This window comes from Camponotus vicinus, unplaced genomic scaffold (assembly GCF_025532165.1).
Source record: "Camponotus vicinus isolate PSW18456_S1 unplaced genomic scaffold, iyCamVici1.0 SCAF_5, whole genome shotgun sequence".
Taxonomy (NCBI): Eukaryota; Metazoa; Arthropoda; class Insecta; order Hymenoptera; family Formicidae; genus Camponotus; species Camponotus vicinus.
This window is the reverse complement of record NW_028141977.1, coordinates 10,055,151-10,075,019: the sequence shown is the minus strand read 5'-3', so window position 1 is coordinate 10,075,019 and position 19,869 is coordinate 10,055,151. Positions and strand designations below refer to the sequence as shown.

The following is a 19,869-nucleotide window of genomic DNA, read 5'->3' as shown; positions in this document are numbered from 1 at the left end:
TCATTATTGTAGTTCCTTTCCCGCATGTTATTTAAAAAAAGAGCAATAAAAGTGGTGTCGTCTCTAAAAGGGTTTGTCATCATGGTTGAGTCAACAACAGTAGTGACAGTACGACTGCGTGAAGAAAAAGAGAAACGTGATGCTTGTTTAACCATGTGTGAATTGAATTTAGGACGGAGCTTCGTTGCACGTGAAAACTAGGTTTCTCTGCTGCGGTTGTCTTAATTCGTGGGAACTTTTTTTCCTTCTTAAGAGATATTTTACGCGCCCGCATCCATGTTCGTGACCACTTTGACTCTAATTTGAACCGATTTCGACTGAATTGAAATAGCTAGCTTCTTGCTAGGTTTCTCGAAAACGTCTCACGTTTCTTGTATATTTTTTCTTTTATCTATTATAATATATACTAGAAGAATTTTACAATATTATTATCATTTTTTAATATGTGTTTTTCTTATAATTTTATACACAGTTTCTTAAAATATAATATTAATTAATGTGTAAACGTGATAACGCTTTCTTTGGTTATAATAATAAATTCTGCTAATATTCAGACATAAATTCTCAAGCAATTAGCATAAATAATGCTAATGAGTTTGACTTATGATACGATTCAATAAGTCAATTCTTCGCAAGGATTACGTCGCGATTAATTAAAATAGTAAAAAATGGCCCGTTTCGTCATAAGTTTTTGTAATATTGCTGCGTAAGAATCACAAAGACTTCAAAGAGTGGACGGCAAAAGCTGTTCTAAGGTCAACTCCACTAATTATTATTAAATTGTTAATTTATTCTTAATTTATTCTTGATATGTAAATATAAAGAATATAAAAAACCTAAGTTATGGGACATAAATCCTATGATTCTTTCAAAGATTATAATGACGAGATCCGTTTTGTCACGCGTTTTTATAATGTTGCCGCAAACGTGGAGCAACGTGACAGCTTCAGTTTGCAAATGGCAGAAACTACCATAAAAACTATCGGCAACTTGTATTAATTTCTTAGTCTCCTTTCTCAATGATTATTAAATTACTGATATATCACGTCATTGAAATAAAATAATCACAAGCTAATCATGAAATGAAGCTCTTTGATAGGACGCATCTTCGAAAGTCAATCATGATTCTTGCTTCAACAAATATATATAAAACGCTACATACAATATCATAAAATTTTGAGAGACGAGAAACTGTCAGGGAAATCTTTGTAGAAACAGTCTAGGCACTTTGCATTTTCGCATACATGCGTGGTCGTAAAACGTTGTTACGCCTTTCGCAGATCGTAAAAAGATGCGGAAGTTGTCGCAGTGCAAGTGCAGAATACAAATGGTGTCCAACGCCGGTCATCGTAACTGAATAAAAAGGCGCGACGCAAGAGTTTCGAAAGGAACGAGAAGCGGAGGTGGTAGCGAGACGCTCTGTGTGTAAAGAGAGAGGAGGGAAGAAGTCGGTGAAGAGATCCCTCCGAGAGAGAGATCAAGGTTGCAAAGTAACTATGATGACGCAATCGCGCCTGCAGCTGCATCCGGCGACATCTAATTGCTCTCGCCTTGTCATGCCAGTTACATTACATATCACTGTCGAGCGATCTTTCTCTCTCTCTCTCTCTCTCTCTTGATCTCGGTGATTCTTCCTCCTTTTATATTCCCGTAGCATGCGCCCGAATTTTTGATCGAGAGCAAGGGTGGCACATTTTGAAAGACCAGATATTAAGCGGATCTTAAACGATAGCCAAATGAAATTGAATGAAATTTGTTTCCTATTCTTTATCTCTAGTAATTAATGATGTCACTTAAATTATGACAACGATCTTTGGAACAAGTGGCTACGGGAATGCGATATAGATAAAAATAATGGTAATTGCTGATTTCGATATGGATAAAAATAATTAATTATTTAAATAATTATCTATAGATCATCTGCGAGTAATTAATTACATAAGAATCTTTTACAGACACTAATACAGTTGCATATCAATGATCGTTAAAATCAAAATAACAAATTGTTACATCTCTCTTATATGAGATAAAACACAATGTATATTCGATATACACTATAGCTCCATATGCATCTAATTACCGAGCATAAAGGATGGATATTCCCGTCTTCTCTATATCTCGCTAGCACTTTAGAACGCGAGGTCTCGCAAAGCAATAATCTTTTTTTGCCACCGCATTGATCTCTCATCGACACGCAGTCGTAAACGCGTCGCAATTTAGAAGATAACTGCACGACGCGAGTAAACACTGGTACTTGCGAATCATTCTCGTACCCGCGCGCGATGGAACTCGTTTGCGGATGAACGAGAGATCGAACATGGAGATTCGATTCGATCGGCTCGAACCGAAGTGAAGCACCGTTGGACCGGTTTCAAGGTGAATAGCAAGATGCCCGCCCCGTTCACCGACGAGCGAAATTGCTCGTTGTTACAATACCACGCGGCAAGCGGTTAGCGCAAAATGTGTCTTTATCGGGACAAAGGGGGAGAGGAGGGATGAGATGCCGACCCTGCAAAAATAAATCGACACCGGATGCATGAATCGACCGACGTGAATAAAAAGATATCGACATGAATGTAATATAGCTTACGTACGACACGCTATCGTACGTCAATCCTTTTGCCTCTGAAAATAATCGTAATAATTATTTGATGCAAATGATATGCTACGATTGTTATTCGTACCGTCGACTGCAATCTCTTTGTTTAAATTATGCGGAGAAATTTGAAAGTCCATCGAGACTTACACTTTCCGATTTTTTCATTGTTAAAATAATTTTTTTTCTGTAATTATACTATAGTAAAGCTTAGCAAATTGAATATAATTTAATATGATCATATGAACAATGAATAAATTAATTTTCAATACTATTTTATTTAATAACATTTAATTAATAGCACTATAATAAATTTCTAGATTTAATTATTTCTTTAATTCTCTATTTAATTCTCTATTTAATTATTTGTAGAATTAATTATTTTCGATAATCCGGAGTGTTTATTAGATTTTTAGATTTTTAATACATGGCCGATTTATTTGCTATCTTACATACAAATACGCTTATAAATAAGAAAGAACATCTGCTCGTATAACGAAACTCTTCCTAGCTATATGTATAAATCATTCATCAGCCGGAATCGTTTATTTTCCGCGCGTAAGCTCGCATCTTCTCGACACATCACGACGCGTTGTAGCAATCAAACTTCTCCGAGAAGCTAAAAGAAAAGTGAGATTCCGAAACGCGACTCTCGAAAAGGGATTTCTCTCCCTCGAAATTATGAAAGTCCACGGAACCTTCGGCCATTAACTTGCCTGCCAAGAGAAGAACACAAAGAAGGACGGGATTCGTCATTGCCGCGATGGCACGTAAAACAGAACTTTAATACCCAGGCTCGAAAAGGAGACGAGAGTTAGGGCGCGGAAATGTTCCTATAAAAAACGCCTATGTGATCGTAGGTGGTTAGGCATCGCTTTGAAGGGAACGCGAGAGAGAAGGGCTTCGGGGACGCGCGAGAAATGAAGTCGTACTACGATTGTCAAATTGGATGCCGCAGCATCCATTGTTGACATTTTTTGGCTTGATTTTTTTAGACAGAAACTAACTGCAGGTTTTTAATTCAATTTATGAAAAAAAGCAATTTTATGTGAAAATATCACAATATGGTTTACGTACAAATGGTTATATACGTGAATAGAGAATTATCCTTTTAAAATATATTTGTAGATATATCGCAAATATAAATTTTACATTACATGCTAGCAAAGTAGAAAAAAAGATAGCACAAAAAATATATTTCTCACTATTTAATACAAATAAGAAAAACTAATTATAGATACACATGTGTTATGCATATGTGACTTCTAACATGTGTCACGCGGTTGTATATTTATAGTTTCTAATAAACTGGATATTTAAAACATATCATGGAACGAAGCGATATGCTCTTTTTTCTATGTTCTCTTCTTTTTTGTTTAGATAAAGTTTATTTAGATTATTTAATATGCTTCTCACGTACACATAAATAGGCAAGTATATGAAAATTAATATCTTTAAAATAATATTTATAAATTTGCACTATCATTAAAATTAAAAAGCATGAATAAACACAGTCATTATTTCATCGAAATGAGTAAGTAAAAGTATTTAACGCGTAGAATCGAGTATTATGATTTCGCCGACTATAATTTGCGGAGCTGGTATAATTGCCAGCCGTTCTTGCGACATGACAGAGCTTTCCACGCCCTAATCTTTTGCGTATCATCTCAATTTCAAATTAGATTTTGTAACGAGCATATGACGGAGTTACTGAATCATCGTTCGCGCTTGTGGTTTCCGGCAATGGTGAGCTAGCTTTGGTTAGTTCCGTAATAGGCGAAAAGATCGATGATATCCTCGCGCGAACGTTGATGAAATCGGCTGCACGCTCGCAATTTGCCTCGAGTACGGACACCAGCTTGACTATCGTGCGGGTATCCGCGCTCTAAATTAAATTTTGCAACGAACGTATGACGAAACGTGAAATCATCATGAGCAACTGCGGTTTCCTGCTATGACAACTCATCCTTTCGCGATTAAACCGATTTCTGCACGTACCATGATTAACCGATAGAGATCGAATCGTGTTCTATTGAAATAGAAATGTCAAATTCGAATAAAATTCGCATATTCGGAAATAAAAATTCATTCAAATGAAATTATTAAGTTTCTAATAATATATCAAAATAATCTTTCTCTTAACATTATAATTTATTTTAAACACTGCACAATCTATTTTAGATATTAAAATCTATTTCATTTCTCTTTGATTGGAATTTTAATAATCATATGTATATTTTTATGAATTCTATTTATTATTATTGATGCAATTAAATTAATTAGCGATGTATCAATAAGTGAAAAGAAAAGAAAAAAAATAGTTTCTCATATATCGAAAATAAATATTTTTAGTTTTTTTCTTGCTTAAAATTATTCCAATCGCCAATTCTCTTGATCATCTCGTATCTACATATATCGGCACAAAAATCAGAGAAAAATACCGCCGTTCATAAAGCAATGATTCTCCTTCATTACATGTAATTTATTCGAAATCAATTGCACGCAGAGAGACAAGATGAAAGCTAGCTACTATTCGCAATGGACGAATACAATTACGAAGTGCGTGTAACTTATATAGACGTGTATTTGTAGAACCCTAGGTGACCTTTTCGGAAAATCATAAGGGTAAGGCGAGCAAAATAGAAGAGGGAGCACCACTCTATGCTTAATGTCACGTTGCAGAGAAGTACGCGTCAAAATTGGAACGAAAACCCCTCGAAATCAAATCAATTAAGTCACGTGCAGTCGTACGTCCTCCCCGCTCGCGTTCCATTCGTGATTGGATTCGACTGGATCGAACGTTGTTCCCAAAATGAAGGAAATTGTCAGTCTATAGGCCTGTACTATGTTCAAACTTTTTACTGAAATTGTGTTACAAATTCTGATTTTATATAACTATAAAATTATAAACTATATTAAAATTTTGTGTGACATTTACAATTTGATATATTACATGATTTTATTTGCAAGACAATCTTAAATTTTTGTCGAAATATCTAATTTCATGGAGAATTCTTTATTTAATTCACTTTTTAAAAAACTGAAAGACATGATATATATTTGAAATTCTCTTTCACCCTCTCTCTCTATCTTTCTCTAGTGACCCAGAAATTCCCCTAAAAAAAAAAAAAAGAAAAAAGGAAAAAAACAGCGCGCACGTTGCGTTACGAGCTTTGATTTAATAATAAACTCGGATTTACTCGGGAGCCTCGAATTTTACACGATGTCACTCGCGCGAAAAAAAATACAAAAAGGAATTAAAAAAAAAAAGCGCAAAAATGTGTGCGCCGGTAGAAAGCGAATGTGCAAAAGCGCCGCGTCGTCACGTCCGCCACGCGAACGGAAAAATTGCGGAAATCCCGAAGTGGGCCGCGGGAAATTTCCAATAAAACGACCTCCCGCGCAATATATTCGGCGCCGCCGCATCGTTCGACGAGGCGGACGCGACGCGTCGCGTCGCGTTGCACGGCCCAATAACAAAGCAATAACTATCGACAATGTTGTTGCACGTCGCCATTACACCCACCCCCCTTTCTGCCTCGTGCAGTATCCACCACCGGCAGCTGCGTAAACGCGGAATTGCACGGGCGCTCTCGCGGTTTCTCCCGCGTCGAGCGGCGTCTCTCGCGTCTTCGCGCGCGCACGCGTTGTCCCCGACGGTCATTAATATTCCGCATGCGCATATTTGAGTCACAATCATCGTGAGATAACTAAGTTATTGCGAGACACTTGGCGCGGCAGCATGAATATTGTATAGCGATAGTCGGAGATTCTCAGGGACAAGACTGACGGGACGGTTGAGTTTATGAGCGACGCACCGTTTGGAAAGTTTAAGTATAGCACGGCTTTTAATGGAGAGAAATTATTTCTTCGATATCGCTCCGCAAAATTGAACATTCGATGCAACGAATTATGCGTTGAATTGGATTACTAGTTACGTTTTATAGAGCTTTTAGTAAAGTTTACATAAAACTGGAATTATATCTTGGATAAATTTCAGGAGAAAGATCCAGCTGAGGAAAATTCTTATCTAAATTTATTAGATATATTTCTGAAATCTGTAAAAGGAATTTCTTTGACGTATCGTTTCAGAAAAAATGTGTCCACAAAATATATCGCAATTGATAGAACTTTTCTATTTTTTTATTTAAACGATTGCTATGAAACAAATACTTGCGGCTTGTGTTATTCAGGAGTTTAGAAATCGTCCTGCATGGCTCTGTATAATAACTATGTCAACGAGTTTGAACCAATAACAGAAACATTAACTACATACGAACAGAAACCACTCTAACTTTCTCTTTCGCTATTATCTCGACAATTAGTGGCCGCCATTCTTTCTCCCTTCTAATGCGTGCAACGCACGTACTGCGTTTCCTTATTGCACATTAGGATAGAGTTATCTACGGGGCTGTTGCGCGGTGCAATGGATAATCGGTTTTCTCGTGCATGAGTATGACCCTTTCTATATTGCAGGCACGTACTGTGCATCGGTCAGTCCGGCTGAATATCACTTCGTCTCGGTACTTAAAGCTACACCCTGTATATCCCTTCTGCTAAAGCGATATGTTCGTGCAAGCCTTTTTCTATCTGCCAATCAATGCATTTATAATTCATGTACATGCACACATCTATATCTTGAAAAAAATTATCTATCTGAAGCGAATATTGCATAAAATAATGTACATAATGCGTAAAATATATATATTTAAATTAAAATTTCTTTAAACAAAATTATGGATATATTAAAAGAATTATAATTATATATATAATTCTTTTAATAAAGAATTTTCTTTAAAGAAATTTCATTGATAAATAAAAATTAATTCAATTGATAAATCAAAAATTATTAAATGTGACATATGCTTGATACATGAAAAAGTTTTTTGGACATATTTCGGATATAAATATTCTCTAAATAATTGATTATATTAATTCTATGTCGACAAAAATAATAAAATTTTTCAAAAATGCGTATGTGCATCGACTGATGGACCACGGATGCGTAAAGCGATCGAACATTCTATGGGATTTCGGATACGATATCGGCTTATGTACGTCGAAACGTTCATTCGTATCGGTTTATTGCTCGGTAGCGTCCTCCAGCAATTGTCTGGTTTATTACACAAAATGGGATTGTATGGGATGATTTTATCCATCGCCTCACCACCCTGGCCTCGTTTTTTATACATGTATTCTTGTTCGCTCTTCCTTTTTTTTACAACTCTATCGGAATGCCGTACCGGCTGCTCGAATGTTTATCAATTGGGAAAAACACAGATTGTGATTTTCCAAATAGATTTAATGTAGTTGTAGATTTCTTTGCATTATTTTGAGTATATAGTCTTTATATACAACATATATATGTTGTCAATAATTAAATATAATTACGTGTAAATAATTGTTAAAAATCTTTTCAAAGAAAAACATTTTATATTTTAAAAGTGAAACCTCATAAGCGCTTTTCATGCGCTAAGCCCATAATATGACAAGCAGTTGGGCTTCCGGATAACTTTACTTAATTATTGATTACTTTTAGTATATACTTCATGACACCATCGTGGCACTAATGTTGTGACAAACCGTCGAATAGCACTATAAGCTTTTTTCTCTCTCGCACATATACACACTCATAACTCCGCATAAAATACTAGTATTGATTTATATATCACGATATCAGTTTTCGAATCATAGATTGTCCAAACAAGTAATAATAAATTTTCTAAAAACCTAAATTGAATTTAAAAATTTTTTTGAATTTAAATATTAAAATATGTAAAATATTTTAACGACCGATTATCGTGATTAGCACGCTACCGCATCTACCACTATCACTGGCACAGAAATCCTGTCACCGACAAGCCTGAGAATTTTAATCGAATCGTTTGTCACTCACGACAATTTACAACATAAAACACGTCTTTCACGTCCGCGCCTTTAGCACAACGCTCGCTTCGTCCACTTGAACCCACAAAGAAGGAAACCTCTTCTTTTTACGCGTCGCGACACGACACGAGAAACCGCCGAAACCCTCCAAAATCCTTCAATCTGTCGTCGTCGCGGCCTCTCCCGATCCCGAAACCATTCTCGTGCCATCCATCTATCCATCCGCCCGTTCATACGACTGCCGCATAATAAGCCGCTCGAGGGTTAAACAGGCTCATGCCTCCCAATCGTGGATAGATGGCTCAAAACGCGAGGGTGGCGGCAGTTGAATGAAGGGATGACGAAAAGAGGAGGAAAGAAAGAGAGAGAGATAGATGGTAGGGAGGGGGAAACAGTGTTTTTTCGACAGGGTAGTCTGGGGCGGTCTATTGGGGGTGCATCACACACGCGGCATTTATGCGGGAATAAAAGAGGGGCAGGGGAGGGGAGGAGGAGATCACCCTCGCCGCGTCGAGCGTGCGCCATTTTTATCGCGCGCACCACGCCCGCGTGCTACAACAACCCCCCAACCCCGATCTCTCAGTCAATCGTCCGGGCCCGACAATCGGGTGCGGAAGCGAGCCAACCCCGTTTAGCCCCAATACGCGCACAAACAGCGGGTTTTTTTGTTTTATTTTTTCTCCCATAGATTTTTTTCCGTTCTTTGCGAGGCGCCGAATCAAAATTTGCCTACGCCGAATCAACACGAATCGCTCGACCGACGAGCTACTCCGGTCGTGTCGCTGATTAAATATTTTTCGAACCGTCCGCTGATTTTAATTATCGCCACAGCCGATGCGCCTGCAGATAAAAGTCGACCATTGCGCCCGAATTGATTAATTTTCGCTTCGTTTCCCGAAATACGCTGCTTGACGGTGGTGCATAATCCGCGAGCTCCCGCCATTGTTCGTAATACACGTCCCTGCTTATCGTTTATGTCTCCGGATATGATAAATTGATAATTTAAATCGCATTGTATTTTCCGCAAAGGTATATATTTTCAACCCTCGTACATGTCGAGCGATTACACGTTACGCATAACCGACGTGGCCTCAAACTAGCAGTTAAAGAGAACGCGACAGTACAATCTATAAACCCTTCTTCGCCGCTAATGGAAGTTCGATTGGTATGATTGGTACGTGCATCATTCGCTCGCGCAAAAGTTAAGGTCCGCGAGCGTAAAATCGACGGGAACTCACGGTTGCGGGAAACACGCATGTCGAGAACCGATTATTTTATCATCCTTTCGATCCCGTTATCGTGTTTCTCCCCTTTCGTCAAACTTTGCATCGGTTTGCACGACAACCTTTAACCGATGCGCCCGGCAATTACGCGAGCGCGAGGAATACCAGCGGGAATGACTCTCTCGATGATCCTCCTAAGGTTCTCTCCTCTCATCGACGTAGGGACACGAGGGGAAACTTCGGGGTCGACTCACCTCGTAAACATGATACGACGATCGGTCGTTATGCGCGCGGGGAGAACTATCTATTAGCATATTACAGTGAGAGCTGTGTGCCACGGTAGGCAGTAAAGCGGACGAGAGTAACCGTCACAACGGGTAATTCCCCTAGTGTAGGGCGCGACACGACGATCATCATAACTGGGATAGCACATACAAATCGTTAATTTTGCTCGAGTCTTTGCGAGCGATCCTAATTCGTCCTCGTAAACGGAGGACGCTGGGTGAAAAAGAGGCAAATTCTTGCCTGGAAACTTTGAATCCACTTTGTCGTGCGAAAGAATCTGTGTAAAATTTCTCGATACGCATGATTTTAATGAGGTAGCTATCGATTGATAAAACGCGAGGAACTTAATTGCAATTTTATAGTTCATGTTTCGAAATTTGCAACATTATCTAAAACGCGTGATTTGTTTTGAAACGAAAATTAAATTCCAACGGAATTATACGATGCTAGAGACTTATCCGAGAAAGGGACTTGTGCAAAAATTATTTTTTCTTTCGTGCGTTGAACGCGGCCAATCGTATGAGATGATTAAAAAATCAAATAAATAGATAAAAACGTGCAGATTCGATTAGTAACTCGACTGGATATCGATCTCGTTTTTCGTCTTTTTTCTCGACGGAGCAGGTTTTCAAGCGAAGTCAATCGGAGACAAGGTGTAAAAAGAACCGGACGCAATAAATTGTCATATTTTTGTAAATAATATATAAGCGATGGCTTCTCGCGGGTCCCCTATCGTGTGCTCGTATCAAATCTATTTTTACAACCTGACCCCGATCCGCGAACAAGCTTCTTCGTACAAAGATCGACGAAACGAGTATCGCGTTTCATTGGATCCATAAAGACAGCTCGACTTAACACCTCGATCATAAAAAAAACATACTATACATTAGGCAATTCGGAGACTCTGGCAGATTTCTTTCTATAACGTAAAACAATATATTAAGCCGAATTCAAATGACTCCGTCGTGTCGCATGATGTTTACTCGACATGTCGAACGATCATTATTAGCAGGAATACTTGTCGTCTTGAAAAATTTAAACGTCCGTTTGTCGTGATGCGCTATCGCGATGTCAATTTGAGCTCGGCTTGAAAGAGATGGCGGACTCGTGTCTAGTACTTTCCTTCGGTGATAGCCGATTAACGTCTTTAACGGCCCGTCGGCTAACAGCGATTATTATAGGCTTTCAGGGAAACGTATGTTATAGTTGAAGAAATAATACATGCGAGCGCGAGGCGGTCGTGCGCGTAATGACTGTCACCATGGGTTTTATATTCCCACATTAGTTTGACATTCCGGGTAATCGATAAGTTCCTCCATTAGTTAGCAATCAATAAACCGGCTAGTCTCATAGTTTGGTATTTCAGGAATTTTTAAATTGCATGCTATGTAAAAAATATAAATTACAAGCTATATCAGAGTAAGACATGTGTATCTTTTTTCAATATAATATCTTGTTGTGTTTTTTAATTCTTTTAATGTGGTAATTTTATTTTTAATGTAAACGAAATCGAAATTAGCAAAAAAATTTACAAAACAAATGTACAAGAAATATACATTATCTACGTGGCTGTAAAGAATGTCGCGAAATTGAACGCGATATATTTCGCTCGGTAAAACCAGAAAACTCCGGATGTATTCTGTTAGACCAATCTACCGCAGAATCGTAAAAAATTAATAACTGGCTCCTTTATAAATCAGCTGTACATTTTTATCAGGAACAAGATCTATGAGAAAATTTACAATCGATCGGGATAATATTCGTTTTCCGATATCGCGAGACACTAAAATCCGCGCCACGCAGGCTATAAATCCTGCGATTTTTTCCTCCATGCTGCATTGAAATTCGTCTCGAACCGGGGAGTCGATATAGAGGGAAAATTCTCCCACAGTTTCTCTATAATAATGGGAGAGAAATAAGAGCGATAAGAATCAGTGGACCGCCTCTTTTCATACCGTGGTCCGAGCAGCGAACAGCGCGAATGGGCGCCTTTCCATTAAATTCCGCCATTTTACATGTGCCGGGTAAAGGGTGTCTCGCTTCGTTTCGTAACCGAGACGCGGACGTCTGCACACGACTGTCGTCGACGATGCGTACGATGTACGTACGATGAGGAGAGAGAGGAAGGAAGACAAGAAGCGACTTCTCTCTCGAAGCTGCGGAGAGCGAACTCGACGGGCGATAGACGAGGGAGAAGAGAGTAAAATGAGAAGAGAGAACAAAAAATAAAAGAGAGAAAATGAAGTAAAGCGCTATATCGCAACAAGGAAGTCGGCATTTCGCGGTTGCGTGCTCGGCGCACGAGATGACATCAGCCAAGATGGCCGACCAACGCGGCGCGTCGGTCCGTCTTCATCGTTGCCGAGCGTTCATGCGTACGTCCGACACGCACGGGCGCTCTCGGTAGGCAATGATATCGAAGAGGATACCGGGCAGATTGAATGATTAGGAGAGGAGACGCGAAGAATGGGAAAAGGGAAGATCTCCGAGACCGAAGAAGAGAGAGAGATTGTTTTGAATTATCTCCTTTCTTTTTCTCCCTGTTATCTCTACAGTGTAACATCTTTTTTTCTGTCGCACACGGGGATTTCTTTATATCTCACACCGTTTTTACGCTTCAATTATATGATCGTAATCGTGTGCTTCTTACTGTAATGATAGGATTATCCTAGATGGGATATATTCATAAGCAGAAGGCCAAGCTTCAAATTATAGTTTATATTTGGTTTATACTTTCGCACAAAATATATTCTTTCATTAAAAAATGCACACAAATATGAAGTCGAGATATGTGCGTTTGATATGAGATTAATTCATTTTAAAGAAGCTTTATTTTAATAAAGAAATTTATGATAAAATAATGGCAAATGTCGAGATCTCTTAATTTCATCAAATTTTTTATTCGTTTCGATAGATATGAGTATAACAAACGGCAACACGATTGAATGCCATTCATTTAGTCCATAAATCCAAAATTGATAAAAGTGCAATATTGATAATATTAGAAAAAAAAATTTTTTTTATCAGTTATAGTTTTGACAAAAAATATAATAGCATGCACATTTAAACATATATTTTTTCAGTATAAATAAAATATATTTATAAATTTCTCTATTATAACACTCTGTTATTTCTCTATGATTCTCTATGATTCCGATAAACAATTTACATTTATACTTTAATATCGCAGATGGATTATTTTCGATTCGAGAAATGATTCTCTTTACTCACTTAAATAAATTATATCTCCACTTTTCATGTTTTTAATAAATCAATAATTTAAAATTATTAATGATCAAAGTATCTTTTACATGTGCAAAAGGAAATATTTATATACACATTTTTTTTCTTTTTGTAATTTAATAGAGAAGATTGTCCGTGTGCGATATAAGCGAAATTTGCTTCTCGCAAAAGCGGAAGTCGAAGTTTGATGTTGCTGTGTCGCGTATGCATATCCGCGGAGGCATCGAAATGACGTTTTTGCGATAGAAGCCGCGGAAACTGGAAACACCGCGACTTTAGATCGCGCGATTAGGCGTAACGCGGAAGGCAAATGGGAAGAGAGAGAGGCAAAAACGAAGGAGGCGAGGTCTGACAACACGACGGCCCGATAATAATCTAACTTGGCCGATACAAGCGCGTTTCGCGCGTTCGTCTTGCTTCGCGAATCGCGACTTTGCCGGCTATTTCAGGACGAGTTAAGGATAAGCGCTCGGTGATAAGACCGCAATTATTTTGCACATCGCGACGCAGCCTGGCCACCAAGCCTTACACATCAGGTTACTCGGAATAGTGTTAAAAGTATCGTCGGCTATTAAAGATAGCCACATGTATTACGCCGACGAGCCTGTCGTCGTATAATGCGTGGCCCAAGTCGCACTTATAATTGAAACCGTCTCTCATACGATAACGGGAACCTGGTTTCTGTGGGTTTAACCGCCTCCTCGTTGGCGGCTACCAGGAATAAACTAGGAATAAAAACGCGTATACGATCCTTGGGCGAGCAGCCTGCGTAAATCGGAATGAATAATGTGGATTGCGTGTGCTAGGAAAAAAAAATTCCCGGCTATCGCGTACCAATGGAATAATTTATCCTCCGCGCGGACTCGCGTAAGACGGAATATCATATCGACATGATATAACGAAAAATATTAAAAATATTACGCGATATGTTTCTCCAACAATCACTTCATCGAGATGATAAAACACTATCGGCTCTCTTTTTAAGCGACGAAATGCACACGCACCCACATGTGAGAAATGTGGCGTCGGCAAACAATAATATTTTCGACGGCGTTATCGTCGCGCGCGATTATTTATTTTTTTTCCGCGTTATCGGTTGCCCGCCAGTTTACACCTCTTCTTACACCGCCGCTCGATTTTACCTGGCTGCGCATATCGAGCCGGCGTAACTCGTGTCGCGCGCAGGAACGCGCGCGCGATCGATTTATCTGCGCGATAATTAATGATTACGACGGGGCGCGGCGTGTTCCACGGGCGTGCTGCTACTGGCGCAGATAATCACATCGCGATAAACGCGATGCTCCTCTCGCTTGCTTTTTGCAAGCGGAATAAATCAATGGAAAAACGGCCGCCGATGCGTTCGTGCGGTATCATTTTCAACGGACGGCGCGTTCACGGTAGCCTCGATCGCTCGATATTAATCAAATGGCTCGGAGCGATCGGCGCTTTATATGAGATCGCCATGCCGGTGTCATGCTCGCCGGACAATCATACATTAACAATTTTTTTCGCGGTTAATGGAGCGTACCAATTTTTTAGATCGGCCATCCCACGTAATAACGAGTCGTTTTAGATATATATCGGTTATTATGTACTTATCGTGCCCCGATTCGATCCTCGCTTGATTGATGAACGACTCGTTATCGTGGACAAATGGTAATTTTATCTTGAAAAAATCTCTTTAATGATTGGAAGAAATTGAGAGAATATCTTGTTACATTATCGACCGTTATCTTGATCGTTATGCTTGTCTAATGAAGACAATGGGAAAGAGAAATAATTAACGAACGTTAATAATTTACATATATTTGTTCTCGTATAAATAATTGGCGAGTATCGCGCAAAACTGCAACGAGATCGCGTAAATTCCTAGCGACGAGATTCTACCGTGGTGAAAAAAAAAAATATGGCAGAGAGACACGCGATTTTCGGGGCTCGCAAAAAAAAACGGGGACCGGTTCAGAGGCGGAGGTTCCGTTTCGATCAGATGGCCCGAGCGCCGATTTGCATGCGGCCTTTGGCTCCAGGTGTCCCGGGATTTGCATACGAAAGGGTGGCGCTCGCAGATTTCTCCCTTCCTTCCCTCTCGCATTTTCGTCCCTCTCGCGGCTCTCTCCCTCTCGCTTTTAACCCCCTGGCATCCGCGCATTTATGGGTTACCGGCTCAGCGTGTCGCGTCGTTAACTCGACGTTAAAGTTTCGTTAACGCCGCGCTTTAACTCCCAAAGCTCCCATAGACGGATGGAATTCCCGATCGAATCCAATTACTATCAGCAATCGGGCGCACGATGGTCGAAGCATCCGATGACAATCGGTTAAATGTGACGTTTAGCGTGCACGTGTCTGTCGAGTGATTCCGGCAGCGGAAACTTCTTGCGTTTTTTGCAAAGGGAACGGGACGCGCTTCCAGTATCGGCTGGTCCGTCAGAAAAGAACTCCGGGCAATTAATTACTTTGAAAATTGACTCTCTTTACGAATACATCTCGGTCTCTCGCAATGATTTCGCATACGGCATGCGAGTCTTTCGTTAGATGTATTAATTCGTGACGCATCTCTCTCTCTCTGTCGCCGAGCTTAAAGGATACGTCTGGCGCTTTTTGCGTCTGCCTTCTTGCCAGATGTAGCGCGATAGCAGCACGGTTTTTAAAGAAGAAAGATAGGCTAACGAACCGTTGTCCTCGTCGTCCTCCTTCCATCATCGTTGTTGTACTAATTATTTTGCTCGTTAACGACCTCGAGACTTTAATTGGGCGACGTGACGATCAACGCCACGAGCCCCTCTCTATCCCGTATACGTGTGAATATATGGTTAACCTGAGAATATCGATTCTAGACACCATATCGTCTTGCGGTTTGGAACATGCCGTAACGTGTGGCGAATAATAATTATGCACCGCAACAGTTGTGCGTCAGTCAAGATTGCATTGGCCTAATATACCTAAACGATTATTATGCGTAGAATATAGTCACGCAAAATTAGAAGCACGTGCAGTGATTTCCGAAGCACATGTACTTATTTACTAGATATTTTCTTCTTAATTAAAATCCAGCGTCTCCAACTTTTACTTATGTTTTATTATCGTTTGTTTAAATTTTCTATATAATATTGATAGATAAAAATTAATACAGAGATAGAAAGATCGACTTCTCTCGAATCTGAAGTTATATATTTTTGCATTTAATGGGAACTTTATCGGGCCATTAATAACTCTCTCAAAGATCATGGATATCTTTTATCGGGTTACAGAGAGACGTTGGAGTCCGGGTGGCAGTATGAATTTACTAGAAACAGTTCAAAGTTCGAGAAGTTTGGTTCTCCTTCGCAATTATTGATCTGATAATGGTCGCGGGGCAACCGGTGTGCACGCTCTGACCATTTAAGTTCGTTACGTGCACGAAATGCACTTTCGAGTTTCTACCGCGGCACAAACTTTTTCGGCGAGAGTGCACTCGATGTCAGCTTAAATAATTAAAGCTACCTGTACGTAGTCTACGTACGTGCGCGATAAGCCCTTTTGCACTTTGTCGAAAAACCGGCAAATTCTCGATGTTCGCAAACGTGAGATCGAAGAATGAACCCCAGATCGTAATAATGACTAGAATCTTACAAAAATAATTGCACGATTGTAATTACAAAAAATTACTATATATATTGTTGCTATGAAATTTAAGATGTTTATGAAAAATATATTCATGACATTATATGAATCCTGTTCTCCTAAATCTTAATATAAATTCCGACTTGTGATATTCGATTATTCTTTATTGGAATTTTTATGTCTGGAGAGATGTTTTATTACATATTCACGGATGAATTTATAAATCATCGAGGAATATCTGTCAAAAGTCAAAGGTCCCGGTTTATATCAAGCTTCGCGGTGATATTTGTCTGAAATCCACAATACTTATTGTTGTCCCTTATCTGAAAATGTTATTCGCGGTTCTGCCGGAATGCAACAACTATAAATTACAGCGTCTGTGTATGTTAGCCATAAACATTACTTAACTGCGCAATGTGCGCGCGTTGCGCTGCATTTGCATAAGTTCGCGTGAAACGCCTCGCGATGTCGTCGCTCTTTCTTTTCTCGTTTCTCTCTTTATAAGCTTCTCCCTCCCACTCGTGGCGTTCATCACCATTGCGTGCCTCCTGCGACATGACGCTCGAGAATTTTTTTTAATGGTGTCCTATTGCAGGAGAGTTCGTTAAGTTTCACGGAGAAATACGGTCTGTTTCATCTGTGCGGCTGACATAGTCATACAAGCCTTAGAATTTTTTTTTCCTAAAAAATGCAAACCGTAAAACTTTTTATCGGAGTGCTACTTTTGTTATATTTGTTTTCGCTGGAATCATTATTCTTTGTGTTAATTATATTCTTTGTTAAAAACTAACCAAAATTGATCGTGTTGTAAACATTATTACAGAACACATGTTAGCAATGTAATTTATAATTCACGCAATATCCCGATAAAATGATAGGATTTAATTAATTATATTTAATTAATATAATGATATAATAATATCTCAGAATTTTCATCTTCATGAGATATTCTAACGAAAGACATTATTATCCTCAACAATTGCAGAAAAAAAAGAAGATAGAAAATTCTTATAATTATATTAAATAATTCGAAAAAATTAGATAATTATGTAAAATTATATAAATTTGTATAAAGTATCGAAATTATCTTTAATATTACAATAATTTCATATTATTTCTCGAATAAATTAATTGTACACTAATTTTATTTTGTACAGCGCTCTGTTTTGTATGGATATAACTATCTATGCAATACCTAAAATTATCCGAACGTCGAAGGTAACGAGCACGATTTATATCTACGTAATTAAGCGTCAAGCGTTAATTAATTATTGTGCTTCACGTTAGAAACACTCTGATAATACTTTAGTATTCAAAAGGCACCATGCATAGCGCTTATAAATTTGAGTAGCGTCGAGACATGAGATGAGTTCATCGAGTCATTGGCCCTAGCTTTCCGGCGATAAAAAGTCAAACTTAAATCGTTATCTTTATTATACCACAGTATTTATTTTCTCTATCTCTCTCTCGCATGGCGCGGAAGCGTTTCGAAATTGACTTTCGTCTAGAAGACTCTTGCTACTCTTTATCTTCCGGTTTGCCGAATATATATAATAACAAAGACATTTCTTTCTCTCGAAAAAAAGAGGAGAATGACGGTGAACCGACTCATCTTTCTCTCGGAAATCACTTCGATCAAGAGCATTCTCTTCTTTTTGCATTTGCTCATGTCTCCAACTAATTCTCATTTACTCAAACAATTACTTCTTTCTATATATTTTAATTTTAATATAATATTTTAACCATTAGAATATTATTTTCTTTAATATACTATGTATCTGGGATTATGGCAAATATCTATTTTCTTTCTCTAATAAAAATGGATTAGTGAAATAAAGCGAGCTCAGCGGCTCGTAAATGTGACGATTGATGTAAGCGTTTAGGCAACGTACATAGTTAATCATAATTGTTCAACTGGCTTGATGACTTTAATTAGTGGCATTCTTGCAATGCCGCTGACTTCCATGATTCTTTCTTCCAGTTTATTCCTTTTTTCTTAACAATCATACACATAGCATCATTAATATATACCCTGCAGAAATACTGTAAAAACAAAATCCGCGTATTCTGGTGGAATAAAATTTATTTTTTTTTTATAACGAAGAATGTAATATAAGTGTATATAATATTAGAAATAAATATTTATCGAGAAATTTAATTATTATATATTATATCTAATTAAAAAATATTCTCTCTCTTTTTCTTACGATAAAGAACATAAATTCATATGTTATTTGTATATCTTATTATACAAGAGGTATGCATTTATTAAAATAGCATCGTATCGAATTATTCGCGATAAAGTATGGCAAACTATCTTTTAATATTTTCTGTCATATTATGCACGTGATAGCTAATTATGATAATTTTTGGTCATCTGTATAATAAGCTACAATAATTTTTCTTCGTTTGTCACATTGATCAATAAATATGTTCAAACACGTGGAATGTCGTGATTAATAGCATTATTAATTATTGTCAGAATCAATTTTGGCAGGATATTCATGAAACGTTTCGTTCCACGCAAAACAATTTGCCATCAACTAAAATATCACACTTTACATCTTAGCGAAAGTGCTCCGAGAAGGCAAAAGCAATCTGAGAATTTATCCGACTCTCAAGCGCAACGACGTTATACGGACGAAACATCGGTACAAAGGGGAAGCACGCGAAGTTAAAGTCGAAGTTATCGTTTGTTTTTCCGCGCGCCCTCTCTCACGCGCGCTCTCTTCAGAGATTTCTCTTCTGAAACCCTTTATGCACGAGAGAAACGCCGCGCTGAGCCCTGCCATGTGTTTCGAATGAATTTACATGACGTCCCACCGTGTACCAACGTCACTTTTTGCCGGCGTACATACGTGCGTGTGCGTCGCACACACGCGCGCATACGCGTGTCCGTGTGCGCGTGTGTGTGTGTGTGCGTGTGCGCGCGGGTCGGCCAGCATGTGGGCAGAGATTCCCTGCAGCGGCAGATGTTGGACCATCTTCCCGTGGCCCCCTCGAGATACGAAACTTGGTATGATTATACCCTATCTG

At 38.7% G+C, this 19,869-nt stretch overlaps 1 protein-coding gene across 2 annotated transcripts in view; it reads left to right on the top strand.

Annotated features, from left to right (window-relative positions):
* The window catches only part of Mesr6 (misexpression suppressor of ras 6), a 582,772-nt gene that overhangs the window by 398,679 nt on the left and 164,224 nt on the right, over nucleotides 1-19,869 (top strand). The gene's annotated exons all lie outside the window — the stretch shown is intronic.